The following is a 14,644-nucleotide window of genomic DNA, read 5'->3' as shown; positions in this document are numbered from 1 at the left end:
GATGAATAATAGTTTGATGGTGTGCATGCATTGGCAAATGAATGCACATAAAGACTGTTATTTTGTATCAACAACATTGCAGATAAAAAGATATTAAATGTAGGGCAAAAATCGCGACACACCCAGAACCGAGAAACACGTGTAGAACAGGCATGGTGCCGTATTAACAGACTAATTTTATAGTGGCACAAATCCTAAAAAAAACACTCTGTGAATCGGGCACATGGTGTTTATTTGCAGAATCGATACAAAATAATGTATACTTTCAATGTAGGTAATAATATTACATTTATCGGCAATGGTAACAAACAAAAATCATTTTTTGTCTTGATCCGTAGTTACATCACAACAATGTGTATGTGTCACAGAAGCCATGTTTCCGTTGATGGAGTTTATTCCCAGCACTGAAGCATCACCATTACCAACGGATCAATCATTGCAATATTATGGGATGATTGTTTCCGCTCCCGTTTGCCCATTTGTTGTACCTGTGATAAGAACCAACATTCCAGTATTATCGTTGTGAATAGAACTAGAGAATACAGCTTATTAGCAGTTGTTCACCAAACCATTCTTTCTACACAATAGAATGCCATGAGCTTCATGTTAATAGGGGGTCATCAAGTGGAATTAAAAGATATGTGTTTTCCCGGTATAGATGTTGATGTGAGTCAATGGAACATTTTCATTTTCAGAATAAAACATGGAATAAATAGAACAAGAAACAACTCTTTTTGGCAAGTATTCCTAACTAAAAATGGAAAAGTGGAACAATGATTGTATCTAAAAATCAGAGTGTGATTGTTTCTTATAACATGCTTTTTATTACCTGGACTACAAGAAATCCTACTGCTGGATGTTCTGCATTTTCAGTGGTTATGTTTGTCATCATCATATTAAGTTTATTCGGAAGCAAATTATCCATAAACCATGCACAAAATAGAATTGCTTAGTAATACAAAATCCAATTCAACATTTGTTTTTAAAAAAAAGTCCACGGTATAAACTTACAAACATTACATATGTTTAAAAAAGATTAAAATGTGCATGTGTGTAAACAAGATAAAATCCACAGGAAGCCTCCAAACGATTCAATAAAATGTTCAGGTTTCGATCATATTTTGGACAGTGAATTTAGTTCTCCGAAACCAGGCCCTTCTCAAGTAGTCCACCATGCCCCAGGCCACTGGCATCGTAGCGGCTGAAAGCAGATAACATAAAGCAGGCCTAGCCTGAGCCAAACCAGCGGACCTAAGTAGTGGCAGAAGTGTTTTTTGTCTTAGGTCTGTGTAATGTGGGCAAAACAACACAAAGTGTAGAAGGTCCTCCACTGGCCACTGACAGCAGGTGCAAGCTGTAGGTTGCACATTATGAGTCCAGCTTTTTGATCGTGCATAAGCAATCAAACCGGGCTCGAGTCAAGGCCCAGCGATCTGCAGGATTATCACTGTGGAGCAAGTACGGCTGAATAGCGTCTGCAGATGTTAACACAATATGCCTTCTGTTTGCAAGAATACCCAAGGCAGCAGACTCCCTATTTGCCACCAAGATGGAATTAAACATTTGTTTGTATGCCCTGACCGCACAGGGGGTCAAGAAGATTGAGAGGCAGACAAGATTAGCACAATTTAACTGTCTAATGCATTTCTGGATGTACATAAGCCAGGGGATTTTCTTTACAGCTGAGCTACTCACCAGGGCTCTTATGATCTTATGTGAAAGAGTGGCTTTCTGGTTAGCCCATAGTGCCAGCCAATGCGAGACTGGAGCCAATAGCCACTCATCAGCAATGTGTGGACATCCCAGTTCTAAATGTGTCCCATAGTTTGGAGCAGACTGTGGTAGCCCAAGCAGTTTTTTTAAGAAAGGAGTTCTCCACATTTTCGTTTTTTGGAATCCTTTCCATACCCCACAGTGCTGCCCCATAATTAGTGGCAGTTTTTGTTTGAGCCCTGTACACTTCGAGAATTAATTTGATTGGATGCCCCACGCAGTTATGTTGAAAGCGGGACAAACCCCCAAGCGTCTGTCTCATCCTCATACATTGCTTATCGACATGGCCAAACCCTCCCCAATTCTCCGTAAAACAAATTCCCAGATAATCAAAGCTGGTGACCCTCGGGATAGTTTTGCCTCCACTCCTTATCTTGCGCATCTTGAGATGTCTAAGACCCGAACTCTTACATGCCATAACTGCTGATTTTTGTGAATTCACAGTCAGTTTATGGGAAGCCATGGCTATGTTTGTAAACAGTCTGAATGACTGATCTATGTAATTAAACATTTTCATTGCAATATAACATATAACGATATACTAAATTCTGGACTACATGCAGGTAATGAAAATAAAAAAATGTATTTTATTTTTGAGAAGATCAACTAAACAAATTAAATATGTGTGTACTTTGAATGAACGTCTTCCACATTTATCATTCAGAAATGTGATTGTGTAGATGCTGACAGTGAAGGTTTGGCTACACTGTGCAGTAACGTCATGACAAGGGGCGTGACATAGCGGTCTGCCATGCAGATGCCACCTATAGGGGCACAGGGTATGATGTATTGCTAATAGGGCACTTGCGCTTAGGGTGATAGATCAACTGACCAGATTGTCACAAAATGGCAGTTTCTGACCTGTGCGGTTCGCATCTGTAAATATCTGGAAATGTAAGGTAAGATGCATTGAAAGAAAAAATGTAATCAATCGATATATGCTCAAAAATACAGTCATATGTGATTTTACCGACCACAACTACAGTGTAGTACATTTAATTGTGGTCAATACACGCACCCCCCCCCCCAACCCCCTTGATTTTCCACCCTTATAACGCCATCCCAACCACATCACGACCCATTTTAACCCTTTACCCCAATAACCTTAACATATTTATTTAATCTTTTCAGTGTTTTTCGGTTTTATTGTCACCTCTGGTTTGTACCACGCTGTCATGTTTGCGATAAAATGACTGGATATCAAACATACATATATTGTTGATTGGTTGACTAAAACTCCTGAGAGAACCTCTCCTTTAAAGCTCCCGACCATGGCTGCACTGTCGGACCCAGAAGCGGTTGTCCCTTTGATGCCAGGACTCCAAAGACTCTCCCTGCCAAACTGGAGAATCTTCATCCCAGGAGGTCAGACAACCACCCTCTCTCCATCGCCCCCCTTTGGGACACTTCAAGGGTCTGTGATGCCTTTGTTTCTGCAACTGCACTGCCAAACTCACCTTTCTGGTCCTTCTTCTTTGGCTGGCACCTATCCGTTGTAACTTCTTTAACATTCTTTCCACATTTAATCTTACTTGACGGTTCTCTCCAAGCTGACCCCATCATCCGAAGCCAATATCTGTGACCGAACCGAAGATGACAGATGACCCCTACATAGATGACTACTGCTGACTACATGTGACTGACTTTTCTGCTTCTCTGGCACCGACCCCTGGCCTGGGAATTACTAGTATAATAATACTCTTCCAAAGGGCCTCTGGATCCCTCCAGCACTGGTGTGTCGGTGCTGGCGCCCTCATGGTCACTAACAACATGCCCAGGAACCACATCAGGAAACGGTTGACCACCTACCGCAGTACTGCTTTTTAGATCCCAGGGCACTGCTCTCCTGATTTTCTGGCGCTGTTTGAATGTCTTTTCTTTGTACAGTTCTTCACTGCTGGCACTCTTCGGGGAATCCCTCCACCAGAACTCCAGGAACTGCTCCTTGAGGCACTTTTCGGACAAAGGTAACTCTTTCCTGCCAAAACTAACCCTACTGGCCCAAGTGGTCTCCCGTGATCTCTGCTGGAATGTGACAGCCTAGACATACATTCCTCTATGTAGCTGTTACTGCTTTTATTCTTTGTAGGAGGGATTTTCTATTAACTCTAAAGAACTCTTACCTGATACACTGTGGCATCTTCTATTTTAGTAAGTTACTTACCTGTGAGTGTGTTTGCCTTTTATTAAATAAAGATGGTGGTTCTTCTCACTCTCACCCCACCAACTCCATCCTCATCTTCTCCACTCATCTCCCTCATGAGACCTCTCTACTCTATCCACCATTCTACTTGCATACTGAAGTCATTCTAGGCCTCTGGGATACCAGATATCTCTGCAATGAAACTTCCTTTCTCACTAACTACTTTAACTCCCATCACCCCTAACACTCATTGATGGCCATCACCATACTCTGAATCCCCCTCTTAACTCTGACACTCTGACTGCCTTACACAATGACTCTATGACCTTGTCCTGCTCCCTGATGAGCAAAAAGGCACTAATGAATTACAAGGACACTCTATTGTGCCCTCTTTGCCATTTGACTTTAACTGCTCCTCTTTTTAAGACATCTCTATCCAACTTCTTGCTCACATCCCCTCACTATACAGGTTTACCCCTGGAACCCTTAATCTCTTCTTAACATCTTCAAACATACGATTGAAACTTTCATAGATGCTATCCTCACCACCATCTTTGGGGATGCTACCTCCACCCACATGACCAAGGTCCATTAACTTCAGCTTCATTCCACTCTCTCCCACCACTCTCTGGTCAACTTACATAGCCTTACCCACATTCATGGAATCTCACTAGAACTCATCTTGCTGTTCTCCTCTCTTGACTGCTCTGCTCTCCCCATTAATGCTTACCCTCGACCACTCACTCATCCACTTCACTGTCTCCATCTGTCCTCCACTCATGCTCCCCCGTCCTTCATCTATCTTCAAAAGAAAATTCTAGCTGCACTCATTGGACCCCCATATTAACCATGTAAAGATTTCCTCCCAAGCTCTCTCTCCTCCACATGCTCACTCTTTCTAACTTACTGTTACTGAGTTAAGCACTTCATTGTGCATCCCTTTTGACTATCACTATCAAACCCAATCCTTTACCCCATCCCGCATCCTCCATCAACCATCGATCCTTCCAACCCTCAAAGAAACTGATGACACCAATGCACCTGCGCCTATGACATCATTGTCACTTCAGCCTGGGTCAACCTTCTAAAAATCAGGGGGATTGGCCAGTACCTCACCCACCACTCTTCCAAAACTCTAATCTCCTCACTGGTCCTTATTTAAACTACCTGTATCTGGGCCACCCCCTATATCCTTGTACTCCTCTCAGCAAAATAATTAACTTTTCTACATGCACTCTGTACAATCTAACCAAATCTCCTTCCAACTCGCATAACATCACCACGCAGTTATGCCCTCTATGCAAAATCACTCCCTCCAAGTTTCTTCTCCTTTTAACTATAAATCTATCCATGGCCTAGCATCCCACTCTCTAGATGTGTGCATTTTTCTCTGCTTTCCCCTTCAGGCTCTCTGCTCTCAAACCTTTAGCAATCTCTCTTTCACACATCCTCCCCCCAACGTCTCCCACTACTGTTCCTTTTCTCTGTCGCAGGGGTCAGCAATCTTTGACTCTCCAGATGTTTTGGACTAGGACTCCCAGTTATCTGATTCAGCAAAATCCTTAGACTTCAACATCAACAACAGCCTGTCCTTCCAATAACAAATAGCTAAGAAGGCCCAAATGGGCTAGCGCTTAATCTCCACCCTTCACAAAGTCAAACCATCCATCACACCGCAGGATTTCAAGACCATAGTGCAGGCCCTTGTGGTTTCACACATCTATGGGGGAAATGCCCTCCTGATGGCACTCGCAGCATCTCACCTGGCTCCCCTATCAGCAATTCACCATGCCGCAGCATGCCTCATTACGGTTGCATGGAAATTTGACCAAATCTCCCCCATCCTACGAAAACTACACTGGCTTCTTCTCCAGGCCAGGATATGGTTCAAGATTACATGTATCATCTACAAAGCAGTCACCAGCAGCATGCCAGCATAACTGGTGGCTAAGCTTCACATATCATTTGGCATACACTCCTCGCGCAGAAAATCAACCAACCGACTTAAATCACAACTCACCCATGAAGAGAGGACACGAAAACAATCCTGCTATTGTCAGGCATCCACACTCTGTTATTCGATCCCACTACTGACTCAGAATACCCCCACAATTCTTCACCTCCGGAAAGTTCTCAAAATGTGGCTTTTTTGACAATACCTGACCAAGGACTAATTCCGATGGATAGTCAGACTGGTGCACAGACCATAACTCACGGTGCAGTGCTACGACGAAAAGACACCTTCCTAAAAGCTGGCTGCCCACACCCTGTACAGTGCTCTGTTGCTCTCGAACTAGGTTTGCACTTTAAATAAAAAAAATAAGTATATTAAGTGAAAGGGACACCAGTGGTCAGCACCTTGGTGTGAGTGTGACTTTGTTATGTCAGTACTGCTTTTAAAGTATCGATTCACAGGAGCTCACCTGGTGAGGGTTTTTTTGCCCTGATAGGAAGGTGTTAGCATTCCCGTAGGGAGGAACAAAAGGCAGCACCGTAGCCGCTGTTCCACATGGCAACTGTGGAGATGGCCAGACCCAACACTAATACACATCAATCCTGTCATAGCAGGACACTGCTCACAGAGATGACACTAGTCTGATATCAAATTGCTATGGATGTATAATTGTGTGTCCTTAGTAGTCACCATGCCCCAAAGGCACAACTTATATTTAAAGATTTACCTGCCACCAGACTTACTATGGCATACAATTATTAAGTTTAGAAATAGAGGTGCAGAAGAATAAAAATCCACCTCTGCCGCCAGGAACTGTGTGTCCCAACAGCATTTCAGGGCTGGCATTGATGGTGCCATTAGGCGGTCTCAGCAAAGGCACATTTCTGCACCACAATAATGGCATGGGACTTTGTGAAAGTGGGTCTTTGCAGGCCTCACTTTCAGAAGCAGAATTACCTGATCATTGTATGTAGTATTAATAAAATGGGCAGGACTTTCAATCCGTCTCATATTGACACAAAAGCAGCAGTGTCAGGAGTTTGGAGCACATGAATCGCCTGTGGGCCTCATTCCCTGTCTGGTGGTCCGGAAATAAGGGTGTCGGTAGCAACGTACTTGCACCCTTTGCGGACCGCCAGACTACGATATTGCCTGCAGGATCTAGATCTCCCGGCAGGCCTGACCTGCTGGGAGTAGTGGCCCCTGCAGGCATGGGTTTCACGGAAGCACATGCACCGTTAGCAACGGTGCCAGTGCTTTCGTGTTCCCATTCCCGTGGAGTCCTCTTGGACTCCACAGGCATGGGGACTTGCAATTCCGCTGCCTGACATCCCGGCCCGTCGCCAACTGTAATATCCCGGTGGCACTGGGATATCAGGCGGGGGAATGGTGTTACAAGGTTGGTGGGTTACCGCTGACCTCCTAACGAGTCTCCACAGAGTTTGGGGTATATGAAGAGACCATGTGAGAAGTTTGGGAGCCATTAATAGACATCATGAGGAGCATTTGGAAACAGACAATTGGGGAGCTGTGGCACAAGTAACAGAATGAATTGGATTTGTACATGGACAGAGTGTGATGAGCTTTAGTACTTTGACAGGCATGTTACAAGCTTGGAGCATGCGGAGGGGCTGTAAGGAATTTGGGACACATGGCCAATGTCATGAGCCTTCGTGCATTGCCCAGTTTGTGCAGAACTCTGGACATGTGGAGCCACAGTGTGAGGAGCATGAGAAACATGGACAGTATGAACAGTAAAACAGGATGGGGATCAGTTGCCAATAGACAGTGTCAAGAAACTTGTGGCACAAGGTGAGACGGTGTAAGGATCGTCGAGAAATGGACAGGCTGATGAGCTTGGGGGACAATGTGAGGTGTTTGGGGACATGAATTGACAATGTGAATAACTCCTTGCATTTGGACAGACAGTGGAGGGAGCTTGGGGCACAAGGACACACAATTTGAGGAATGGGGCCACATGGAATACAGGACATTGGAGTACATGTGCAGACAGCGGGATGATCTTAGAGCCAAGACTGGTTCATGGATTGTTGCTTCCTAAAGCAAAATGCCATTTTGTTGCCCCCCCCCATCCCTTACAATGAGGACAAAATGTATGTTTGTAGGGCCAAAATGGCATCCCTTGATGCCCCTCTGCTGGTGGCGCATAAGGGCGCCTCTTGTGATGGTCTTATTTCAGACTCTCTTCTAAGAGCACAGAAAACATGAGGAGGTTAGCGAATGTGGACTCTGTGAGCCAAGTGGGACACAATGGGCCTCATTACGAGGTGGGTGGTAATGGTTAACGGGCGCCGGTAAACCCTTACCGCCCTATTCCTAGGTCCCTTAGCGGGATGCGCTAAGGGACCAGGGAGCTAATAACGGGCCCGCTATTAGCGGGCCCGTTATTAGCTCCATCCCCATTCCCATTGAGCCCTATGGGGGCTCGAATGGGAATGGGGAATGGTTCTCGGAATGGGGACTTACCGGGTCCTCCAAGGATGGAATGACCCGGTAAGTCCCTATTTCGAGAACTCGGACCCGGAATGCGGTAAGAGGGTAGCCAGGGTGCTAATAGCACCATGGCTACCTCCTACCTCGTAATGAGGTCCAATGACAGTGTAAGAAGCTGGAAGCATGTATAGAGCATGTGTGGAGTGTAACCACAGATTGTGATAATCTTGTGGGACTCTGATGGACAGGCTGAGGTTTTTGAGGCACAAAGACAGGAATTGTAAGGTGATTTTGGCACATTATCATACAATGACAGGACTTTCGGTCAAATGAACAGATCAGTAGCTTAACACAAAATGTGGGGTTCCCCCTGCGAGCAATGCTGAGGGCCTCCACAAGATTCTCAACAAAGCAGGGGCTGCACCACACTCTGGGTCTGTCTGGACCACCATGCATGCACAATGCCAATGATTACCATGCTGATGCAGGGAAATGCCACACACTGCACTAGGTGAAAGGTGTAAGATTTAAATCAATCCTTAAATTCTTTACCTAGCATAGAAGCAAGGCCACACCTGGGTGTGCGCAGTAATATTATGTGCAATAATGATACCATAAGAAAACATGTTCATGCTGGCTCTGCCAATATATGGTACTATCCCCTTGTAAAAACAATCTGCCTCATTCCGAGTTTGGCAGTGATTCAGTGGTAAATCTGCCATATTACTTCCTAAATTAGTTACCGTTACCACCACTCGGTCCCATGAACATATCATGGAATTTTGAGTGGTGGTATCGTGGTGTTAGACCCGGTTTTCGGAATCAATAGCACTCATGCAGATTTTGCCAGATTTATGTGAGTGGTAATTCCACCAGATTAAATCTACCTATTGTTAGCGTTAAAGTGGAGGATTTACCTTCAGCATCAAGATGGAGGTAAATCCTCCACTTCAAAGCCAAATTCCAAGTTTGGTGATGCAGTAAAAATGGCTGTAATTCCGTTACTGCGCAGAAAAGTGGTGGTAATAGGATTACCACCACTTTTTCACCACACAGTCAAACTTGTAATTAGGCCAACACAGAAGTTGGCTTTGCACTTATTGCCAGTAAAAATATCATGCCAGAGGAAGAATTTTTTTTATTGCTGGCCGCACATATCCATCCCCCCTGCCAAGTATGAACCCTGCTTACATTGACCTTTCCCTCAATGCTAATAAAAAGGCAATGCCACAGTAAGGAAACACCATCTCCAGAGGGCAGGAGGAGAATGCCATTTCCGCATACCATTAAGCCAAAGAGGAAACGTAGGTCGGTTAGGATCTCACTTGAGAATGGGCATAGAGGGACCAGGAGGGCAGGGGGAGGACGCCATATCCACATACCGCTAGTCCACAGAGGTAACATATGCAGGTAAGGAACCCCAACACGCAAATGGGCAGGAAGGATCTGAATCCTGTAAACTATACCTCGCCAACACCAGGGTGGGGGAACACACCTGCTTCAACCAGGTACACAAACCACTAAAGTAGCATAGAGGAAAACTGCCACCCCATCATACATGGCAACTAGATGGACAAACTACAATACCAAATTCACAGGATAACCATAGATGTGGAACAAAGAAAAGCAAAGACTAAGAGGTAAAGAAAGACCACAAGAAAACAGTAACCCCAACTAGAAAACCTCAACTTTCCCCATACACTTCTCACACAGAAACCCATACAACCACTTCTCTGCACAGCAATCCGCACATACTTCTCGACACCGAAACAATAGACAAACAACGCGGTACCTATATCAACAGCACATGGAAACTCTCACTGATTCGATAACCGCACGCAAACTTAGCGCACAGTGAAAACCAAACTGAAGCTGCCAACAGGACATCACAGCTCTCACTCTCCTACTCCCACTACACCCTACCAACCCCCCTCACCCCTCCTCTTTCAGATCCGCAGAGCGCCTGAGGACCGATTCCGGTGGTGACGGTGCGCAGTACAAATCCCTTTAGCATTAATATTAACGTTAACATTCTGATGCACTCACATCCATACATACACATCATTCACATTTAACTCTCATACGGGTACTCACACAGGACCACACTTGCAGCATGCATACGTACACATTGGACACCCTCACAGAATGCACACATACACACATAAAGAAAGGTTTAATTTTCGTACCTGTTACCCGGCTAGATCTGGACTCGATGTTCCTATACAGGCCTCCGACACCTGCGCACCATGCAGTCAGGAAGCAGTGGGAGCTTCCTTTTTTCTGATATGCGCAGTGGAACCAGAGCACCTCCATCTCACACTGTCAGCCAGCCACTGCTCAGCACGGCCCTAGCCCTAGCCCTCATGCACTTTGACTTTAGAAATAAATGATTTACCTCTTATGTCAGAGTGCTGAGGGCCTCTCCACCCCTGGAACTTGGGGCAGCAGGGCCCCAATCCGCAAGGGTTGTGCGCAGATATGTCTTTATGGGAGGGCAAAAGGGGCACTTGCACTAGGCCCCCACCTTGAGGGGGGCCTCACAATGCTGCATTATCTTTGGAAACCAGTTTCCATTGTTGAGCAAACATAAATGGCACACTTTAGGATATTTTACGGGCTGCTGCTGAGGCTAAACCTATTGCCTGTCTGTTGTTGACAAGAACATTCTGTTCCGAGTAATTCACCCTGTAAAACTTTCTTTGTTCACTGTGTATACATAGTTGGTGCATCCACACTAGCACACACAGCTCCTGTAGCATTTTTACCTTTCTGTGGGGACCTTATTGATCATGTGCAACAGCCAAAGTTGAAATGCATATTGATACATTTGAGTGCTGCAATGGTGAAGAAGATAGCTCAGCTTGTTTTTTTATTTTTTTATAACAAGTTTTTAATGGTTTTCACATATAACCTTCCGCAATTACAAACCATTACTTAGTCACACAAATATATAACCAGTTATATGCTTTTTTTCTCCCCTCCCCCACCCAATTTGGCCCACTTCGCGCTCCACCTCCTCTATCCCTTCCATTATTCGGCCGTTCCTGGACTCCCCTCTCCATACTTAGACTCGCCTTCATCCTGGGCTGCTTGCCCGGGGACGAACAAAGCAGCGATCAGTTGCCGCCAAGCCTCTAGTCCACCACCCTGTGATTTTTCATTCCTCCCCCTCCCTTCTTGCCACATAGCTCAGCGTGTTAAACACTCATTGCTGAGATCTGTGTTCATATGCAAGATTACAAAACTAAATTCCACAAAGGCCGACTCAGCCTTTCCTATGTCTGAAGTTGATCAACCAATATGTCTATCTACTTTTCTTTGTAGCACATTAAGGGCTATTAACAGCAATGTGCCTGCACCAGATAGCGGTTGCTATAAAAACAAAAAGCATCAGTATGGTGAAGGTCTAGAAATCAGAAGTCGGTTTCTTCAGACAGTGGTTGTAAAACCCAGGCAGCCACCCCTTATGATTATGTTAATTCAAGAATGTGAAACCAAGACGTACATTTGCGTGTCCTGGCTTTGTCAGCAGGTGATACAGTCATCCTGGTCAAATCATTTATATAACTGACAGTACTGCGCTGTCTTCTGCGGAAAGGTTTCCCTCATTACATGCTGGTAGCATTGTTTAGCCCATTACCTTATATTTTTATATAAGTCATTTGAGAGGAAGGGGTTCTACACAGAAGAAAACGGACCACATTTTGAAGGCCTCTGGCAAGCATCTTTGAAACTCTGTTCATTTGACACAAAAAAACGGTCTGCTTTTTTGTACAATGCCCAGGGTTATCTGTGCGTTAATAAATAAATAATTTCACAATCCTGTGTTTTGGGAATATTTAAAGCTTTAAAATACAAAAGAGAAAACCAGATCAAATCTTTTAAGATCACATCAATTAGTATGCCGCTACTTAAATACTTTCCATGATGATAGAGGACATGTAGGTGGAATCATCCCCGTTTTTCATTATACACCCCTATAAAATGTTATTTTAAAAAAACGGTCATGTTGGGTTATGTGACTTGTGTACTTTCCAAGTTGCTTGCATAAAATTAGATTATTTTAGTTCATGGTAAGATCTGGAAAATAAACTAGCAGAAATTGCAGAATGGGAACAAATCCCAGCAAAGCCGCTTAACCAATGTGTGATCCTCATCTCATTTAATCTCATATTGCCCAACTTGTCAAAATGACCAGGCCCCAAACCTTTCAGAAATGTCACCGCTCAGAGTGTGGCCCCACACATGCTTTCAAGGGCTACAGTGTTAGCATTCATGCATATATTGCACACCACAACCACTACAGAAGTACCCTTATCGTGGACTGCTGCTAATGTTGTTTTTGAAATGCTGCTTCTTTATCATTCTGATGGGACTGTATGCAAGGCAACATATCAAGCTATGAGTGGTGATCGTGATGAGGGGCGGGGGGCGGCGGGGATGGGGAGTGCGGCCAGAGATTCAGATCCCTTAATTCTTTTGGTTTAGTAGAGGGGGGGCCCACAGGTATCTGTGCCCTGGGCCCCATACTGATTAAGATGGCCCTGGTTGTGCGGCCCAGGTTATGCTGCTGAAACAGGATTGTGGAAGAGCGGACAAGTATGCACAGACAGCGCGAGGATCTTTGGGCACTTGAAAAGCGCAGGGCGCTTAGGGCACATAGCAGTCTTAGTGAATGCCTCAAGGCCCAGAGACAATGTTATAATCTTGGGACACAAGAACACACAGTTTTGATAGCATTCATTCATTCATTCTTTTCATTTGTGTAGCGCCTTTCACAATAATGATGGTCCCAACGCGCTGTTGGTTGAACGCCCTACGTAAACTGTGAGTAGTATTTTTTCGCAGCCAATCAATGTGAGGGGGTTGGACCACATGAACACTTTGAAGAGTTTCTAGCAGTTGGACAGAGTGGCAGGATCTTGGGGCACATGGACTGTGTGAGGAGCATGAAGACTATACGTAGACAGCATGGCACGCTCATGACACTCAGCCCTAGACAGGCTGAGTGAGGAGGCACGTGACGCATATGGACAGTGTGATCAGCGTGGGCGCGTGGAAAGCGCGTGTAAGACGTTCGTAGAGGACTTCAAACTCTGGGCCCTGAGTCTGTCACTTCTCTTCTTTTCCCAGGCGCCAATGCGCGTTTCCCATTGGCGGCTGAGGCCTGAGTGCCATTATGGCAGCATGGCTCCTTTATTTGTTTTCCCTGAACCCTGCCCTGAAGAATAGCAGCAGTGACAGCACCAGTTGGCATTGGCAACCCTGTTGTATAAAAAAGAACGGCGATAACATATATACATAGCTCTCGTAAGTGTTTTATTGCTGCGGCTACCACAGATGTAAGAGCGCGGATCCAGGGGGACAGGCGTTGATATAAACTAGGCCTGCTTCCCTTGCTGTGGGTCTTTGCAGCCATCTGGGAGCCATAAGCCTGTGGGGCGAGCTCCAAGGGGAGAGGGGCCCTTACATGGTCATGTAGAATAGCACAGCTTCATCCCTGGGATTGTGTGAAGGGTAGCGGTGGGCCCTGGGGCCGTCCCTCGGCTGAGAGACACCCCTGCCGCCCCGGCAGAACCGACAGCAATGACTCCTCGTCAGTCTCTCTTATATACATCAAACTCCGCCGAGATCCTTTAAGTGGATTTAAATTGCAACAGGGAATTACAGAGGGTTATCCCCTTGTTGCTCTGTCTGGAATAAACCGTGCAGGTAATAACGCGCAGCCTGAAAACCGAGATCTGCAAGAAATGGAAAATATCATGTCGGTCTGACTCTATCCAATCGCCTTTTCACGTCAAGGGCAATAAGAGTGTGTTAGACAATGATAATATATTACAGTATCGCACGCAGGAAGCATTTACTGTCACTTGCCTGCATCTCAGAAGCACTTTAAATAACAGTGTTGTCACCATTGAGCTCAATGGAACTCATATTATCACCAGGAGGATAAAGGGTTGAGCTAGATACAAAAATCTGACACGCAGGTTGCACAAATATCTCAGCTGCATGTGTGTAACCCGCTGATTTCAGTACATTTTCTACTGCACACACGTGTAATGCATTGATGCATCTGCCCTTTTGGACGATTGCTGATAAGCGCAGCTTTCTCTGCAAATGGGGTGGTTGCTTCCCAATCACACCGTCCAGGATATGGCAGCATGGCTTTGAAAATGTTGCTGCATACACAATTACATTTTGCATGGTGCAAAATTCACAGGTTGAAAGAAAGAGGTAGTGGGTGGGGCTACGGAGGGCCAGGTTGTCATTATGTGCATCTTTTGTATCAATTTAACAGGAAGAGTCCCAGATGTTCCTGG

General features: G+C 45.2%; 1 long non-coding RNA gene across 1 annotated transcript; it reads right to left on the bottom strand.

The window, feature by feature from the left end:
* Positions 1–299: 299 nt before the first annotated feature.
* On the bottom strand, positions 300–10,867 carry LOC138579546 (uncharacterized). The gene is made up of 2 exons (XR_011304058.1): positions 10,511–10,867; positions 300–488 (listed from the first exon to the last, which is right to left on the bottom strand). It is a non-coding gene; the product is annotated as an uncharacterized lncRNA (long non-coding RNA).
* Between the last annotated feature and the right edge of the window lie 3,777 nt (positions 10,868–14,644).

The sequence above is a fragment of the Ambystoma mexicanum genome, chromosome 3p (assembly GCF_040938575.1).
Source record: "Ambystoma mexicanum isolate Mex_15411 chromosome 3p, UKY_AmexF1_1, whole genome shotgun sequence".
Taxonomy (NCBI): Eukaryota; Metazoa; Chordata; class Amphibia; order Caudata; family Ambystomatidae; genus Ambystoma; species Ambystoma mexicanum.
Note: the sequence above shows the minus strand (reverse complement) of the source record. Positions and strands in the feature narration are given on the sequence as shown.